The sequence below is a fragment of the Hevea brasiliensis genome, chromosome 10, assembly GCF_030052815.1.
Source record: "Hevea brasiliensis isolate MT/VB/25A 57/8 chromosome 10, ASM3005281v1, whole genome shotgun sequence".
NCBI classification, from domain to species: domain Eukaryota; kingdom Viridiplantae; phylum Streptophyta; class Magnoliopsida; order Malpighiales; family Euphorbiaceae; genus Hevea; species Hevea brasiliensis.
The window spans coordinates 14,004,857-14,025,490 of NC_079502.1; the positions used below are offsets into that span (position 1 = coordinate 14,004,857).

The window sequence follows — 20,634 nt, forward strand, 5'->3', positions numbered from 1 at the left end:
CATTATTATTCTTAATGTTGCTTTTGCCAGAGAAATTTGTTTTTCATCTCATTATAAATAAAATTTTCATTTTAATTTTAATTTTTATCTTTTTTACACTTTTAAAGTATAAATACTCTATAATATCTTTTTGAAAAATATTTTTTATTTTTTAAAAAATAAATTAATAAAAATTATTTTTTTAATTAAAAAAAAAACTTAAGTTATTTTTAAAATTTTAAAAATTTTATTAAAATATAAAAACTATAAATATATAATATAAACACATTTTATTAGTTTAATATTACAATCATATAATGAAAAATATCTTCATGAAAACCATTTTTTAAAACAATAATTTCATGAAAATATTTTTTATATAAAAATTATTTTTTATTCGTAAAAAGCAACTTGTTTATAAAAATATTTAAAAAAATATATTTTTTATTATTTATTACAATGTTAAACTAATGGTATATATTTTTATCATGTATTTATAAATATTTTCACATTTCAGTAAGATTATCAAAATCTAAAAATTAAAAGAGTAAGTTATCATTTAATTTTTTTTTATAAAAAAAAATATTTTCTATTAAATTATTTTTTTAAGCATCCAATGATAAAAAAATACAAAAAATATTTTTCATAAAACAAATTTATGAAAAGTGAAGTAAGATAACAACCAAAAATAGCTATTTGAAAAGGGAAGATTGTAGACCCTTATTTTGTGATGAGTATGTGCATTGAGGTAGTGGAAAACCCGATGATGAAAAATTATATGACTGTAAGATGTAATTGGAGACATAGAGCTGAATTATTAATTATGTGGCATGATCTTGAAATAATAATAATAATAATAATAATAATAATAAATTTTTGGGAAATTAATTTAATTAAATTTAAAAAAAAATTTATTTTGTTTAAATTTAATATGGGTAGTTCTTAAATAGATTTAATTAAGTTTAATTGGGCTCCATAGGCCTAAGAAAGTCTAGTTAGGAATTTTAAATGGGACCCATTTAATTATTTTTTGAAAATTAAAATAACAAAATATCTCTCTCCTCCTTGGCCCCACTCTCTTCCTCACTCCCTATTGGTGTCACCTTCTTTCCCTCTCTTTCTATTGGTTGGAACACCTCACCCATATTTCAGTCTCATCCAAATTCATCAATTCTAGTCATTTAAGTTATCTGAACTTTATCACACTAGGACTCCAAACCCTACCACCTCTTCCTTACTCCCTATTGGTGCCTTCCATTTTTTCCTGTCTTCCTGTTGGTTGAAACACCTTACCCATATCCCAGTCTTATTCGAATTCTGCAATCATAGTTGTTTAAGTCATCTAAACTTTATCACCCTAAGACTCTAAACCCTATCACACCTCTCTCCCAAAACCCTATAAATACCCTACTAGAGAAGGGAAGAAAGGAGGATGGGAGGAAAGAGGAAGAGAAAATTCAAAGCTATAAGAAATTTAGAGATATTTAAGACTCTTTAAGTTCTTCCTTATTTTTTTTCTTTTTTTCAAGAAGATTTTCATACAAGATTTCTGGAAGGTCAGTTTTTATTGTTTTCTTTTTAAGATCTATGCCACACAATATTTTAATTCTATGCTCTTTATCTTCAATTTATTTTATATGTTCATATAGATCATGTAATCATGTTTAATTTGAGGGGATACACAACTCTGCACATGTTTAGTTTCTGTCTCTCGTACTTTTATTATTTTTCTTTATTTTCTTTATTTTTTATTACAAACAAAATTGGTAAGTAGCCCTAAGGTAAGTACCAAAGAGGGCATTTGCGCGGAGCTTATATGAAGCTAAACAGGAGTAAGCCAGGGATATCATTGCCATACTAGAAGAGAAGACCCTTTTTTAAGGGTAGCTTGCCCCAATGGCAACTGCATTTACCAACAGGTAAATAACTCTAAACTTATCGAATAACCATTGGCATGAAATTGTAGTAATAATAGAACTTTTATTTGGTAAATTAAAATTAATTTTGTTTTTAATTTAACTGACTTTTGCATGTAATTAATTTAAATAAATACTTTGTAAATTAAAATTAATCTTGTTTGTAAATTAAACTAACATTGGCATGTAAATAAATTTAATTTAATACTTGGTAATTGTAAAATAAATTTGCATGTTAGAAATCTTTATTAGGTTGTGATTGTTTGGGCCTTATGTGATATTAGAATAAATTACACATGTACATAATTAACTTAGTTCAATTATCCTTAGGGTAACTTGGTGAAAATTAATTAATTAGATTAAATAGAAACGTAGGGTTATTTGAAATTGAATTTGTTTGTAAATTAAATTCTCAATAATAAATTAATTTTAGTCATCTGGTAAATATCATTTAAATAATTAGCAACCCCAGAGATAGGAATTACTTGTGCATGAAAATTGTGTGTAAACAACAACCCTTTTGTGAATTACTTGCGTGTGTAGGATTAGAATTGCATTTTTTAGGATAAAGTTTAATAAATGAATAATAAACAAGACTTCTAGAAACATTAGTAGAGGACTGGCACTCGAATTAACGAGGTTAGACCAGGAGTAAGGGGTGCCTAATACCTTCCCCTTACGTACCCACTATCCCGAACCTAGACATTGGGCTATGGTAATGACGGTTGTGGAAACTCTGCAAGGAGTAAGTTGCCATCCATGACTCTCGGAAGAAATACTGAATATGTCCCGGTTATTACCCGGGTGGCGACTCATGTCTATCTATGCCTTCGTGGCATAAATCCTTAGTACCGTGGTAGTGTTATGGGAAGATGGTACTTACCAGTGGTTTGATTCTATTAGGATTATATGAAGTGCATGTCTAGGAAATGCTGTCTAAGGAGGTGGTATTTAAGTGAGACCATTGTGACTCCACCATCTTTCCTGGGCATTACCTGGTGCATTTTATATAATTCCAATGGATGATATTTCGCCTCACGCCCCACCCCCATAGTTTGGCGACTCCGCTGGGGACTAAATGGATAGTTACTCCAACATGTTTCTATTAGTCAAATATTATTCCTCTGTTAAACTTTTTGCATTGCACTACACTATCACACGGATCACCCTTACCCTTTTTAGCCCCGTTAGTACTAGCCAAGGAGACCATAGTTTCACTCAAGCTATGACGAATTGGTGAATGCTAGCACCCCATGCCCGTACCTTCGAGTATATAAAAGAGCCACAGCTCTGGCCGTTGTGCTTAATGGACAAGCTCTCGCATGGGTGACCCTTTTCCTACCCAATAAAGCCCATGAGCCATAGATTTCAACCCTAGGTACCCCGTAGATTTTTGTTGTGCTAGATTCGTATCCTTACTGTTCAAACCATAAGTTCTAGTGGTAGTTGAGATGAACCTAGGCCTATGCATAAACCCAATGTGTGTATAGGCCCAAATCCATTTCAAAACCCATGTTAAGCAAGAGGATGCTTACTTATGGTTAAACTTTAAGGATATAAATCCTTTGTTTGTGAGGGAAGGATCGTCCTGGACCATCCCCTGTTGGTGTGTCCAGTGTACCATAGCCTAGGATAGAATTTTTTCCCTGCACGTGAGAGTTGAAGGTGTAAGGGGGCGAAGATTCAGTTCTGGAGATTTTTTTTTTTCAGTTTTGATTCAGTCTTTGGTCCGATTTTAGTTCAGTTTATATGGTCTGGTTTTGGGTTCAGTTTTGGTTCTATTGGTATGGTTCGGTTTTGGTTTTGTAAAAGTAAAGGCAAAAAAAAAAAAAAGAAAAAAAATGGTCCATTCATGCATTACATTCATGTACGTAGCATGCTTAGGTTAACCCTTAAATCCTATTTTTTTGAGCAAACATAGCCTCAAAGCACACCAAAGAGACTTCCAATCAGGTCACTTGGGTTAGGGAAGGGAAGAGACTAGTAAGGATTTCACCAGTACTACTTAAGATGGAAGAAACTATGGCCGTGCTTGATAAAATATTGAACGCCAAGATGTTTGAGCTAGAAGAGAAAATTGTTGTCAACTTTAGAAAGAGGCCCCGAGGCAGGCCAATCAAGTGGCATTAAAATTATTGAGGTTCAAATTGTGTCTCACACCTCAAGGAGATTTTTTCCAATTCAGCCAACCCTTATCTGAAGTTTTGGAGCGTCTCAAAGTTCAAGACCTCCTGTAGCTCTTAGCACCCAGACCACTACCAAATCCACTCCCACTTAGCTATGATATCAACCAATGTTGCCAGTTCTACCAAGCCCACAGTCATGACACCGACTGATGCTTTCAACTTAAGCATGATATCTAAGACCTAATTGATGCCAAAAGGATAATTGACCCAAAAAATCAACCCAAAAGCCCCATGCCTAACCAAAATTTCTACCTACACAAAGTTTCTACATGATCTCCATCACCCCAAATAACCCTAACAGAATTATTGACTTTATCCAACCCATCCAAAAGCCCAATGAACTTATCCAACCCATCCAAAAGCCTAGTGAACCTATCCAACCCATCCAAAAGCCTAGTGAACCTATCCAACCCATCCAAAAACCCAATGAACTTCAGTCTATAATGGTTGTTGACATTTGTGATAATTCTAGCTATGATGAGGGTCCTTTGGATGTTTGGACTGATTCTGATGAGGAGATAATTACATTACAACTAGATGGTTCAGTTCCACTAGTGTCTGATTTCTAAGTTATTGGGATCTATAAAAATTAGATGGATCTAAAAGTGGCTACTATGAAGAAAGGGATGAAGTATTTTCCTAGCATAAGCCAAGGAGAAAGTATAGATGGCCTAGTGGTTTTTCTTGAGATGAAGGGGTAGATCACAAGGTATGGTTTGGGCTATGAGCCAACTAAAGAGGAAAAAGAGTCAAAACCTCCTAAGTTCTTGAAAGAGGGGGCAATTACCTTGACATATGATTAGGGGTTACCACATGTGAAAGAGCTAAAGCAGAAAATCAGCACCATTGATCTAAAGACTGCATGGAAGCCAAGAACCTAAAGTTACACTCCTAAATTTGAGTTTGTCTTTTGTAATGCTCACATTAGTGATACTGATGTTTCCATTTTTGATGTACTTGATGAAGATACGAGGCAAAAATTACTAATATGATTAGTTCTTTTGCTTACTTATTTGATGTTTATTCTAATAGGCGTATGCATGGCATTCATAATCATTTAGAATCAGATTCTATTAATGCATCAAAATCGATCTCTATTAATTTGGGTACACCAAATAATCCTAAAGATATTATGTTAGCTGAAGATTTAACCCAAGAAGAAAGAGATAAATTTATAGCCTTGTTAACAAAGTACCAAGAAGCACATGCCTCAAGCTTAAAATCAGATGGCCGATTCCCAAGCCACGCTGGTGTCCCCATAGGAAAAGAGTAATCAAAAGTTGACTTAGCTAGTTATCCTAATGAGGAGTAAAATTTCATGCTATGAATGATTAGTAGTAGCACATATGGACCTAGAGATAGAAGGAAAATGATATGAAGACATAAAGAGGTCTCTGGAAGTGCGAGAATACTTGCAATCAGCCAATAAAAGAGATAGAGCAACAATTCATAGATTAGCCATTCAACTTACTTTAGCTGGGGGGCAATTCTACAAACTCTTATGTGTGATAGAAAATAGGCTGAGCAAATAATGAAAGAAGTACATGCAGGAATGTGTGGTCCTCATATAAATGGAAAGGTTCTAGTTGGAAAAAAAATATTTGAAACATAAAAGGATTGCCCTGAAAAACTCCTTTATGTTCTTTAAGGTTATTGCACTACTACAAGAACATCCACAGGGGCAACCCCATTCTCTTTAGTGTATGGGACTGAAGCAGTGCTACCCATTGAGCTAGAGGTCAAATCCTTGAGAGTGACACTAGAAGCTAAGATTCCGGAAAATGAGTGGGCCCAGAAAATATATGAAGAACTAGCTTTGATTGATGAGAAGAGGATACGAGCCTTGTATCTTATGCAGGCTTATTAGAGGAAGATAGCAAGAGCCTTTAAGAAGAAGGTGAAGCCAAGAAAGATCAAAGAGGGAGACATGGTTTTGAAACAAGCTCGGTCCATCCCTTTTGATCCAAGAGGAAAGTTTAAGCCAAACTGGGATGGTCCATACATAGTCAAAAAGATCTTGCCAGGAGGTGCTGTAAGAATATCAGACCTGGATGGGAATGAATTTCAAGAACTAGTCAATTTAGACAGGCTCAAATGGTACTTTGTGAGAGATAGGCCCGCTAGGCTGAAAACCTGCAAAAGGCAGTCTAGGCAAAAGTAAAGGTTGAAGAAAAAAAAAAAGAAGAAAAGCAAAAAAAATGTTAGATTGAAAATCTACAAAAGGTGATCTAGGCAAAAGGAGATATGAGAGAAGATCTGGATGGAAAACCTGAAAAGGTCATTCAGCAGGTTATAAAGCTTATTTCTAACTTTGGAAGATTGAAAATTTAGCAAAACTAAATGTAAGAGGAGTAATGGTGTACCTGAATAAATAAAGAAGTTTTTATTGCATTAATCAGGAATAGGTTTTATTATGATTGTGAATGTTTGTGTCTTGAGGGATACATCAAAAGATTAAGTAATTGAACTGCATTGTTTTGATTTAACCTATTGTCTTGTGAGCATGATAGAATAGGTGCTTGATATGAATATTGTGGTGATTGTCTAATTTCAAAAAAAAAAAAGAGAAAAAGAACAAGAAAAAGAAAAGAAAAAAGAGAGCTCGCTAAGTGGAAAACCCGAAAGGGCCGCTTAGGCAAAAGTTAGAGCAAGCCTGCTGAAATAAAAACTCGAAAAAATAAAAACTCGAAAGAGCATTTCAGGCAAAAGTTAGGACACAAAGAATTGAGTTCATGGAAGAGAAAGGAGTCAAGGCAGAAAAAATTTTGAAATAGCTGTAGAATAATGAAGCATGGGGGAGAGAAGAAAAAGAAAAATCAGAGGGAAATTGTATTGTGACCTTGAGGAAGTCTTTTTTGGTGAACAGTTCTTCTCAAAAATTTTGAGGTTATAAGAAAGTTTTTGCAAAAAGAGGTCTCCCAGAGGACTAAGTTTTTTTAGAATCTCTAGTAAAATCAGCATGCCCATGATAGGAAGTAGCATATAGGAAGCATAAAAATCAGAGAGAATTTTGAGACCCAGTCATCCTAATTTTTTTATATATTTCATGACAGATATTTTTTGGTAAGTCCTTAAACGTTGTTTAGGGCGCATGACATAGTTGTGTAAGGCATAGAAGAACATGCATCAACATGTCACCTGTAGGTGTGTAAGGTGTAGAATAACATGCATCACCACAGTTTGAATTGTCGAACTACGAAGGGGTCTGATTCTTCCTCAGGATAGTGAGGGGGATACGTAGGCAGTTTAGGACCGCGGTCCTAAATACGAACCCATAACATTTCATGACAGAAATTTTTTGGTAAGTCCTTAGATGTTGTTTAGGGAATATGGCATAGTTGTGTAAGGCGTAGAAGAACATGCATCAATATGTCACCTGTAGGTGTGTAAGGCATAGAAGAACATGCATCACCATAGTTTCAAGTGTCGAACTACGAGTGGGTCTAATTCTTCCTCAAGATAGCGAGGGTGATACGTAGGTAGTTTAGGACTGCGGTCCTAAATACGAATCCACAACATTTCAAAACACAGAGTTGCCATTATCATGAGACCGTAGCTAGTCTCATGATGCAGAGTGTATCGACAGAGCAAGATGCATTCGATTTTCACATTACAAAGTTATCACTGTTATGAGACCGTAGCTAGTCTCATAACACAGAGTGTATCGACAGAGCAAGATACACTCAATTTTCACATGACACAGTTATCACTGTTATGAGACCGTAGCTAGTCTCATGACGCAGAGTGTATCGACAAAGCAAGATACACTCATTTTTCACATGACACAGTTATTACTGTTATGAGACAGTAGCTAGTCTCATAACATAGAGTATGTCAACCGAGCAAGATATACTTGATCCTCATAGCCAATGTTTCATAGTTATTAGAAATTTGAGTTTCACTTTGACGAAACTTGAGCAATGCTTTTGCATTGATTTCAACTTTTGCCAAAGTTGGGGGCAAACTGTAGACTCTTATTTTGTGATGAGTATGTACATTGAGGTAGTGGAAAATCCGATGATGAAAAATTATATGACTGTAAGATGTAATTGGAGGCATAGAGCTGAATTATTAATTCTGTGGCATGATCTTGAAAAAATAACAATAATAATAATAAATTTTTGGGAAAATTAATTTAATTAAATTTAAATAAAATTTTATTTTGTTTAAATTTAATATGGGTAGTTCTTAAATGGATCTAATTAAGTTTAATTGGGCTCCATGAGCCTAAGAAAGCCTAGTTAGGAATTTTAAATGGGACCCATTTAATTATTTTTTGAAAATTAAAATAACAAAATATCTCTCTCCTCCTTGGCCCCACTCTCTTCCTCACTCCCTATTGGTGTCACCTCCTTTCCCTCTCTTTCTTTGGTTTGAACACCTCACCCATATTTCAGTCTCATCCAAATTCATCAATTCTAGTCATTTAAGTTATCTGAACTTTATCACACTAGGACTCCAAACCCTACCACACCTCTTCCTTACTCCCTATTGGTGCCTTCCATTTTTTATTGTCTTCCTATTGGTTGAAACACCTTACCCATATCCCAGTCTTATTCGAATTCTGCAATCGTAGTTGTTTAAGTCATCTAAACTTTATCACCCTAAGACTCCAAACCCTATCACACCTCTCTCCCAAAACCCTATAAATACCCTACTAGAGAAGGGAAGGAAGGGGGATGGGAGGAAAGAGGAAGAGAAAATTCAGAGCTATAAGAAATTTAGAGATATTTAAGACTCTTTGAGTTCTTCCTTATTTGTTTCTTTTCTTCAAGAAGATTTTCATACAAGATTTCTGGAAGGTCAGTTTTTATTGTTTTCTTTTTAAGATCTATGCCACACAATATTTTAATTCTATGCTCTTTGTCTTCAATTTATTTTATATGTTCATATAGATCATGTAATCATGTTTAATTTGAGGGGATACACAACTCTGCACATGTTTAGTTTCTGTCTCTCGTACTTTTATTATTTTTCTTTATTTTCTTTATTTTTTATTACAAACAAAATTGGTAAGTAGCCCTAAGGTAAGTACCAAAGAGGGCATTTGCGCGGAGCTTATATGGAGCTAAACAGGAGTAAGCCAGGGATATCATTGCCATACTAGAAGAGAAGACCCTTTTTTAAGGGTAGCTTGCCCCAATGGCAACTGCAATTACCAATAGGTAAGTAACTCTAAACTTATCGAATAACCATTGGCATGAAATTGTAGTAATAATAGAACTTTTATTTGGTAAATTAAAATTAACTTTGTTTTTAATTTAACTGACTTTTGCATGTAATTAATTTAAATAAATACTTTGTAAATTAAAATTAATCTTGTTTGTAAATTAAATTAATATTGGCATGTAAATAAATTTAATTTAATACTTGGTAATTGTAAAATAAATTTGCATGTTAGAAATCTTTATTAGGTTGTGATTGTTTGGGCCTTATGTGATATTAAAATAAATTACACATGTACATAATTAACTTAGTTCAATTATCCTTAGCGTAACCTGGTGAAAATTAATTAATTAGATTAAATAGAAACGTAGGGTTATTTGAAATTGAATTTGTTTGTAAATTAAATTCTCAATAATAAATTAATTTTAGTCATCTGGTAAATATCATTTAAATAATTAGCAACCCCATAGATAGGAATTACTTGTGCATGAAAATTGCGTGTAAACAATAACCCTTTTGTAAATTACTTGCGTATGTAGGATTAGAATTGCATTTTTTAGGATAAAGTTTAATAAAGGAATAATAAACAAGACTTCTAGAAACATTAGTAGAGGACTGACACTCGAATTAACGAGGTTAGACCAGGCGTAAGGGGTGCCTAACACCTTCCCCTTACGTACCTACTATCCCGAACCTAGACATTGGGCTATGGTAATGACGGTTGTGGAAACTCTGCAAGGAGTAAGTTGCCATCCATGACCCTCAGAAGAAACACTGAATATGTCCCGGTTATTACCCGGGTGGCGACTCCTGTCTATCTATGCCTTCATGGCATAAATCCTTAGTACCGTGGTAGTGTTATGGGAAGACGGTACTTACCAGTGGTTTGATTCTATTAGGATCATATGAAGTGCATGTCTAGGAAATGCTGTCTAAGGAGGTGGTATTTAAGTGAGACCATTGTGACTCCACCATCTTTCTTGGGCATTACCTGATGCATTTTATATAATTTCAATGGATGATATTTCGCCTCACGCCCCTCTCCCACAAAGATTATCCAACTTTAATTTCTTTGCAACATTATCAAATATGATTGTGAGTAAATACACTATCTATCATTCCTTGCATTGCATATTCTTAGAGAAACTTTAAACATCATATATTAGTAAATAAATTTGCTCTTTATTTTCATTTTTATTAATTATTTTCTCAATATAATTAGATTTTTCTTTTATTAGCTTGAACAAGGTTATTTATTTCCTTTTTTAGGGTAATAAAATAATTAATTTATTGAAAGATTTTGAGCATTTTGATATTTGTGTTGAACTCAATAGAGTTTTAATTTTTATAGTTTGATTTCACTCAATAAAATACTTAAAATGTTATTTAAATTAAAAATTTAAAAAGAAATGGTTTAATTAAAACTCCAATAAACTAAGTTTAAACTCATATTTATAAATTATTTATTTAAATATTTTATAATGCACCTCAATTCCTATAAACGTTTCGTGATATAATTCAATTCTTGTAAAGTAAAATTAAGATACTACTTATATCCTAGTTAGCAAATCGCTATATTAATTTATCGAAGAGTATTTTAATTCTACTTTATAAGAAATAAAATATATCATTGGATGTTTAATTATATCATATAATATTTTAAAAATTTTGAATGGCATAAAATTATTTTTATAAATTTTAAAGATAAATTTATATATTAAAAAAAAAAAGTCAATGGCACATACAACATATGAAAAAAAATTAATTATTGGGTTATACATTACTTTAATTTGACAGAACTTCACAATTATTACAAAAGTAAATTTTGAAAATTAATAAAAACACCATAAGTAAAATAGTGTAATAAAATAATTAAATATAATTTTAAAAAATATCATATTAATAAAAATAAAATTAAACTTTACATTCTTCTGCTCACTTTTAATTATGAATAACATTTTATAACGTTAAGGCCTCAATTAAATTAAGGTTAAAAAATCAAAAATATATTTTATTTTTAATATTAGTAAAAGATAATTTGAAATTATTAATTACATTTAAATTTATAATTATATAATATAAATTTAATTTTAGATTAATTTTTAATGTTTAAAATATTTTTAATGAAATTTTCAATAATGACGTTGAACACATTCAAAATAAGCATATTTTTATATGAATTTGGTGAAGCAATGGGACCCACTGTCAATCCCTTTGTAAACAGCTTCTTAACATGGAAAATTATTGAAGGCACTATATATATATATATATGCACTTTATTTATAATAATATAAAATCTATTTTTTCGCAATTTAAATGTGTAAATGAATCTAATAGGGTCGATTTTTAAGAGTCCAAATTTAAATAGTTAAAATCTTGATTTGAGCTCAGTTTATTAAAAAAAAATTATAAATTTACATTTGGATCATTTGAAAAATAAATTGAGTTAAACTAAATTTTTATTAAATTGAATTAAATGAGCTTATTAATGTATTAATTTGTGAATCTATTAAATAAGTGAGCTTACAAAGTTTAATGAATAAAATATTAATAAATTTAAATTTAATTCATTTAATAAATAAATTTAAAAATTATACTTAAATTCAACTTATAAAATAAATCAAGTTAAATTGAATTTTTTATTTAATTGAATTTCAAATAACTCATGAATAGTTTAATTTACTCATAGCCTAACAAATTATAAAAATTATGATAAATTATCTAATAATTTATTTTATTAAATATGACTTTGAATTTAATAATAATTTTTTTTATGAAATTAGATTAAATCAATAGTATCGATCGGTGATAACCTCAGATTTAAGAAAAAGAAAAACCCTAATATTATAAAAACTGGTCAAAGGGTGATTTAAGACCAGATATTTGCTGAGAAGGATAATTTTGTCAAATTGAAAGTTTTCATGCGCGTTCTAGGTTGAAAGGTCACTTGGGTCCACTCCAATCGAATTCAATCAATACCTGAGATGGGAAGTGGCACGTGCGAATCCTGTCCAAACCCCAACAGTAAAAGCAGAAACCGTTGTACGTGGCATCAATGTGTGAGACGTTTCGCACGCGTGAAATTTGCAGTTTTTATTATTATAATGTAGATGGGGTTACATCGCAGTCTTGCTTACAAAGTTGACAAGTGGACATACCATCGTCGCTTATGGGCCGGCCTCTCGCAACTCACAACCCCAGCAAAAGTGGGCCGGTCATCATGTGGGTCCCACTCCTGAGCCACATCCAAAGCACAACATGCTGACAACTTCATTCTGGTGATGCGACGAGAGACAGCAGAAGAGCGAAGAGTTCTTCCGGGCTAAATTCTAGTAGTAAATACGTACTGTAATCTTTTTTTTTTTTTTTTTATCAAAATTTTTATTATTTAAAAATAAAGAAGGAAGGCATGTAATAAATAAAATTCTCTTATTTATAATCACAAATATCATAATTGTTTCACATTATTAGACATCACATGACTTCAATATTTCAGGCCTCAATTACTATCATCAACGATATTTCCTTTTCGTTAAAAAAAATTAATATAATTATTAAATATCAAAAAGTTATCATGTAGCTTGCTAAACCAAACACTCTCTGAAGCATGACCAATCGAACAGCCACAATTAGGTCCATGACGAAACTTAAGACACATTTCTTCTCTGCTCAATAGCCCAGCTCATCCTACAAGGACTAATATGTCATGCACTTATGGAGAGCTCCTGGATAAGGATTTCCTGCTGGAGAGATTTTGTGTAGGAATATGAAAATCTAATGCTTCTGTAATAATAATAATAATAATAATAATAATAATAATAATAATAATAATAATAATAATAATAATAAATTCTATATATATATATGACAGACAACATATCAGAGTAAAATTGTCATTGATTGAAAATAATGTAAAAATATGCAAAATAAGAAAATATATTTAGTTCAATACAATGTGAGAGTATTTTTATCCGACTTCAAAATTTTATTAATTAAATTAATATATCTAAATTACATTTATATAAAGACATATGTATATTTATGAAAGAATCAAAAACAAACTAAGCATAGACTATCCTCAATAAAAAAACTCCAACACAATCATGCTCCGTAAGAAGCCTTAAACTTATTGGCAAATCAAGAAAAACTTAAGCTTCCATAGGATATGTGTAATAGTTCAGCAATTCCCCACTCCTATTATTGGCAATTGGCAAGATCGTCGCAAGTTAACTCTTACCTTATGGAGCTAACAATTGTAAATCTGTATAGGTACATACAATAAACTTCGAAGATGCTTAATATTTAGGCCTGAGCGAGCTAGCTAGATAGGGGAAAGGTTGGCCTAAGAGCCCTGGCCAAGAAGGACCTAGGTGCCGCACGGGGTTAGAACTCCCGTCCCATGACAAATGGTTATAGCAGCTGACTTATCAAAGGAAATAGACATTGCACCAACCCCTCAACCCATAAGCATCTCCCTCAAACACAACCTTATTCTTTCTTTTCCAAAGCATCCAACAAGTAATCCCAAACATGACTTTCCACTTCACTCCACTGCTACGAGTAGAAGATGACTCTAAATTCTCCATTACCCATCATCCACCCTGCTATTTCTAACCCTCTATTCTCTAGCCAAGTCTCTTATATTTTAATTAAACTCTACAAATTATAATTTTACACTAATTAAATTTAAAAGCGGCCATATGACATACATGACTATCACAAATGTCATTCATCAAAGAGTGTGTGTGTGTGTATATATATATATATTAAAAATTTTGAAACTTGAAAAATAAAAACCTTTTTCCTTCAAAACAAGTTCCAACTGAAAATAGAAACAAACAAAAGTGTCGAAGGTTCCCCTTTTCTCTTTTCTCTCTCTAGTTTCATTGGTTCCTTGAGCTAAGGTTTTTAAACCCTTTTTTTTCTACCGATTTAGCTGTTCCTCTGCTCCTCACAGGCAAGGGCCCCCTTCCCCTCTACCCGACAGTGGGTATATCTCATTCCAAGTGTTGGGTGGTGGTTGTAAATATGGGTGTTTTGGTGTTTTCGAAGGTCTAACGCTTGAATTGGTGAGGTGTCTTTGCAGACCTAAGTAACCTTGTTGATGGTTACATGTGTGGTTTTTGGAGGTTTGTGGTGTTTTGGTGTGGGTTTGGAAGCTTGACGCATTGGCGTATTCCTCTTTGAAACTAATTTGGCATGAATTACATACAATTAGTGGTGTTGCTTGTGGGAAGCAATCTAGGAGATTAGTTAAGAAGGTATAAGTGGGACGTCAAATAGCCCTATAGCCAATGTGCTCTACTTGCCTTGGTGCCAATGTGCTCTACTTGCATTGGTACCAATGCGAAGTTTCCTTAGTCTACCTACACGTTTTCTCGATACACCATCTGGGCTTAGTGGCTCTCCATTATAAATGCTCATAGGTCCTATTGGTAGTCTTAAACTTCAAGGATGCCTGAGAGGAATAGTCTATCTATACGCTCAATCGTATTTTGATTCCTTAGTGCTTTTCTCCTGTTCGATCATCTTCCCTACTGGTAATGTAAAAGCTTCTTCTTGGATGGTGGCGTTGGTTCTGGTTCCCAGATGAAAGTCTTGCCGTAGAGCTAGGACTCTATTCGTTTTAGGCTTCTAGGCCTTTTTTTAGTTCCGGTGGCTTCTAGGCCTTTTCCTAGTTCCGGTTTAGGATAGCTTTTAGGGTTTTTTTTACTCAAGCCTTTTCTTAGTTCCGGTGGCTTCTAGGCCTTTTCCTAGTTCCGGTTTAGGATAGCTTTTAGGGTTTTTTTTACTCAAGCCTTGATCTGCCTAGTTATGAGCTATAATTGTTTATTGGTTTTTAGCTAGGGTAAATTATAGTAGAATTGGGCCTTCAGCCTTTTCTGCAATGAAAGTATCTTTCAAAAAAGAATAAAATAGTGTCAATATAGGCTTCTCAAAAGCTATTATTTCATTCAACAATTTAATAACAAATACATAAACTTGAAAATTTGATCAAATGAACAAAATCAAAAACAGAGATTTGAAGCAAATGAAAACAAACTCAGCAAAATTTTGTTGAAAATAAAGTAAAATGCAATAACCCACCAAAAAAATTCAATAAAATTAAAGAACAAAAAACAAATTTCATCAATATTAAAAAAATAAATGATTAAATTGGGCACTGAAAGAAAAGATCATACCCTTGTGCGTAACGCTGCCATGACCAATATTTGACCAATCTCGAACAAATTCTAATAGTGCAGGTTAAGGATAAGCACACCCCAATGCATAGGATTAGACGAAATAACACAGAAATGGATGATTTCTAATCATCCTGCTACAGTAGTGATGACTCCCCGAGGAAAGGTTCTCAGAGCTTTGTACACAAGTAAGTGGGGTGCAGGATCAGGACAATAGTAGGCTATGTAGGAATTATAGGAACATTTGAGAGAGATTTAGCAGGGGGGTTTGGATTTGTAACAGTCGAACTCCAACCACTAGAGGAATTATCCGCTTTGACCATAAGCCTCACAGTTTTGTCCCATAGGTGGAATGGAGAACTTCCCAGGAGGTTACCCATCCTAGGATTTCTCTCAAGCGAGCATGCTTAACCCTTGAATTCTTCCAAGACATATGCAGTAAAAAATTGAATTTGGATAAAAAAAAATCTCCATTCATATGTCATTGGGTATACATCTTCTATTGACACCAGCTTAAGGATCATACATAAAATTTTGCTTAAGGTAAAATGTCCATTATAATCCTTTAATTTTAAATTTACATATACTCACATCTTGAAAATTTTATAATTAAATAAGATTTTTTTATAAGTGCAAAATTAATTACAAGACTTTTATATTCTAATTTTGATTAAATATGTGCAAAAAAATAACATTGTAATTTAATAATATTTAAAAATTAATTTTATTAAATAAAATATTATTTCAAGATTTAAAAACTAAAAAAAATTAGAAATTCCTAATTATTTACCAAAAACTTCACCATCCCTTTACAACATTTGTAGTTGCTTCCCTCGAGTCTTTCCGCGCTTGTGCAGTTTCTCCTCTCAGAGCTTCCCCATCTCGCCATTTTCCAGATTGTACAAAATATAAGATCAATATTACAAATTAAATATATTATATTATTAATTTAATCATTTATCAGTTGACAATAAATTATTAAAAATATTAAATAAAAATACCAAAAGTCAATAAGTAAGCCTCGGGCGTAATGCGAGCCGTAAAATTTTGAAATGGAACTTGCTTCTGCAAATAACAAAACATTTTATTAATATTATATTTCTGCCCACCAAACTTTACTTTCTCTCTCATCAAACCTTTCTTTATTTGATTTTTGCTTTTATATTTCTTATAATTTCATCCTAAATGCACATCATCAAAATTAAAATTACTATATATAATCAAAATTCAAACTCAATATCCCACGTTTCTTAAAGATGATTTTTATATTATTAAATTAAAATTTATTAATAAATTATTATATATTTTATGCTGAATAGTGATTATTACTGAGTTATAATTCCTATTTGTAGCCTTATAGATTTATAAATAATTTTAATATTATCGAATCAAAATTTAATAAATAAAATTTAACTCATAATATAATAAAAATCATGTTTCATATATATATATATATATATATAATTTATTTATTCTTAATTATAATTTCTATCCATTTTTATCTGTTATTTAAGGTTTTTACATGATGATTAAGAAAATAATTAAATCAATTAAATTATAACAAAATATTCATTAATTTAACTAAATTACTTTTTATCTTACCTAATGAAAAGAGAGACAGAGACGTTAATATGGGTTTTAAGAAATTATTCAAATAGTTATTGTATTTAATTAGTACAAATAATAGTAAAATTGAAAAAAAAATAATTAATATTCATTGATCTTTGCAAACCGATAGATAATTATAAATAAAATAATTTTTAAAATTCGACAGATAAAAGAGAAGAGATGAAGTATTATTTTTTTTTAATTAGATTAAAGGTGTTTAAAGTTTTAAATCTTTATTTTTTTTATATTATGAATGTAGCTTGTATGAAATTATAGTACAAGGTTAGAATTACATGATTAAGCAATTTAAAAAAAAAAATTAAATATTTTGAGAATGAAAATTGTGGTTTGTTGAAAGTTGAAAGTGATGGTTCAACTGTACTCCCAAAGGCTTAATTTGGTGATGATTCCTTCATTAAGCATAAATATTTTACAATGATTTTCAAGGAAATTAATATATATTATGGAAAAATCCTTAAATATATCTAATTTACCATAAATTCAAAATATAATTTATATAATAAGTTTCGCATATAAAATAAATAAAATTTATATATTTATATCTTTAATTAATAATAAATCAATTCTAGATGTAGATGAATTTTTCCATTTAGTCTCTGCTTTGCTTGAAAATTGGCTCATTTATTCACCATCACAACAAATGAAAGAATTTCATTTCTGTTGTTATGAACATTTCAGTGTACCCATCAGATACTACTTTAAAATGCCCACTTCATTTTTTGCTTAATAAGAAGAAATTAAATCAAGGGAAAATAATAATTAGTATAGCAAAAACAAGATATTAATTAATAAAGAATTTAAAAAACAATTGAGAGGAGGATAATTATATAATGATATTAATTATTGTATAAATAAATAATTTAAATTAATTACAAGCATATACAATTGTTAATTAAATATAATTATGGTGGTGGTGGGTGATGGTTCTAAACAATGTATGAAAATGACCTTTCATTTGCTGATCATAAATATCATAATTGTTTAAATTAGACTGTTGATTTAACACTATACCAAACAATTAAGGTTTTGTTTGGATTCAAAAAGCGCTTTTCAGAAAAAAAAAATTTAGATACTATTAAAAAAATTTTTAAAAATTATTTTATTATTTTAAAGTTTTATAATTAGAATATGTTAAATTTTAATTTTAAATACTCTTTAATTAATATATTTAGAAAAATATTTTTTATAGTAATTTCAATAGTAATACTAAATAGACTTTACATCGGATCAATACAAGTTAAAAAAAAATAGAAAAAGAAACTTGTTAATTATAACTATAGTAATTAAACCTAATTATTACTGCTAATTTCCTTTTTCATCTTTGTATATCAGAAGTTATTAAAAAAAATAATTAAAGGAAAAGAAATTAATTATCAAAATTTAAGATTTTAATTTTCTATATTATGAGGCTAATATATATTTTTGTAATAATAAAAAAAGACTAAAATAACACTTTAAACAAAATAATTATAACCAACCTTACATATATAAATTATGGGTATGATCTTAATTTATTTTTCTCTCTTAACATAATTTTATTCTTCAATTTAATTTTAAATAAAATTTAATAATAAAAGAATTTATATTATCAATTTTAAAAGATTTAAAATTAAACCTTTATTATTATTATATAAAAAAGGCCAATAATTTTTCTTTTTTCTTTCGAGAACACATTCATAGGAAACACAAGACTTACTGTATCAACACTCACACCCAGACAATTGCTGACTAGGAGAAGCCTTGACAATACTTATAAACCCATGCACACACACAACCATAACCGATGTGAAAGTCCGAAAGCTCAGCCCCAATAGACATGCCCACAAACTCGCAGGCCTCATTAAATTATTGGGCACATCAGGAATCAAGGCTCACCCCTTAGGATTTACTTTTTTCTTTCGAGAACACACGTATATAGGGAAAGACAAGACTTACTACACCAACACTTACACCCAGCTAATTGCTAATTGGAGGAGTCTTGGCAACGCTTATGAACCCACGCACACGTACATCAACAGCCGACGTGGGAGCCTAGTCTATTGCATACAAAATAAAGATCATTACATGTACTTGATAAAGGTGAAGGATATGAACCAGATTTGAAAAAAAAAATAATAAAGAAAGAAAATAGTACAAAATAAGGTGCAAGGAGTGACCTGGGAAACCAGCAGTCAAACCTTCTTTCCATTGCTATGAATCTGCCTTGAAAATTCTAACAAACAGTTTACAGATATTTCTTGTAATTAACTATCTCAATTCATCCCTCATTAAAAACCAGAAAAAAAAAAAAAAGAAGATCAAGAACAAGAAGAACAAGAAGGGACGAGAAATGCCTGGCTTTCCCATGTACGCCACCAAATATGTTTGGTCCAGTGAATTCTTCACCTGAATGCTTCATTAGAATGAAGAAAAGATCTCTAGAAACTGTATATAGCAGTTGCTCTCTGGAGCCAACGTAATCTCCTGTTCTTTTTCTTCTTCTTGTTGGGTACGATCATTTTATATAGTGAAACCAAGAGATGAGAAAGAAAGTGAAGAGACAGAGAGAAAGAGAGTAAAAGAAGAGGGTTTTGTAAGAGCGAAGTCAGTGAAGAATAATATATGTATATAGATGAATAAAAAAGGGAGAGAAAGAGAGAGAGAAGAGAAATATATTCCCAACACGGAGACGAAGAGGAAGAAGAAGATGACGAGCGTTTCCCGTTAATTTTGTTTTCAAGTGTTGGGGCCGGATAAATTATATAATAAAATAGTGACGTGAGAAGTTTTCTGCCCCTGACCCATTATAATAAATATATAGAATATTTGATGAGATTTATTTATTAAAAATATTAATTTTATGTATTTATATTTTAAATTTATGATAAATTTAATAATTTTAATTTATAATTTTTTTAAATTATTTTATACGCTCTATAAATAAATTAATCTGTTTATTTATAACAAAATTTAAGCTTATAAGTTAAAAAAATAAGTTAACATATTTTAACTTTTAAGCTTAAAAAAAATAAATTGAGTGATTTATTTTTTCATTTTGACACTTATAAGCTTTGCACTTATGAGCAAGTTTGATCAAATATTTTATTATATTATTCTCATTTAATTTTTAAAATTTCATCATAAATATTGTTTAATTATTTTTTACTAAAAACATTAGCTATTTATCAATTATTTATAAATAATTTAACTAAACACTTCTATTTAAAATTTAAATAATTACAAGTTTAAATTAATTTATAAACATTAAATGCTTATAAGCTGAATTTCATCGACTAAGCCAAATAACCTTAAATATATGTATAAGTAACCTTATAAAATTCAGTTACTCCCATGTGTTAAGAACAATGATTTCTTTTGCAAAATATAATTACTTTTTTTTATGAAGTGTTATTTTATAATTTATTTATCATTTTATATATTAGTTCTATAAGAAATAGTCAATCTACTCTTATGGATCATTTTGACATTGTTATTAGATTTACTATTAGAAAAATACTTTTTTTAAAAATATATTAATTAAAAAATATTAAAAATAATTAAAATTAAAATAAAAAAATAAAATTATTTAATAACATT

The 20,634-nt window shown here is 30.6% G+C and overlaps 1 long non-coding RNA gene across 1 annotated transcript; it reads right to left on the reverse strand.

Annotated features, from left to right (window-relative positions):
- Positions 1-16,349: 16,349 nt before the first annotated feature.
- On the reverse strand, positions 16,350-19,792 carry LOC131169826 (uncharacterized). Its single transcript, XR_009140755.1, has 2 exons — positions 19,215-19,792; positions 16,350-16,494 (listed from the first exon to the last, which is right to left on the reverse strand). It is a non-coding gene; the product is annotated as an uncharacterized LOC131169826 (long non-coding RNA).
- Between the last annotated feature and the right edge of the window lie 842 nt (positions 19,793-20,634).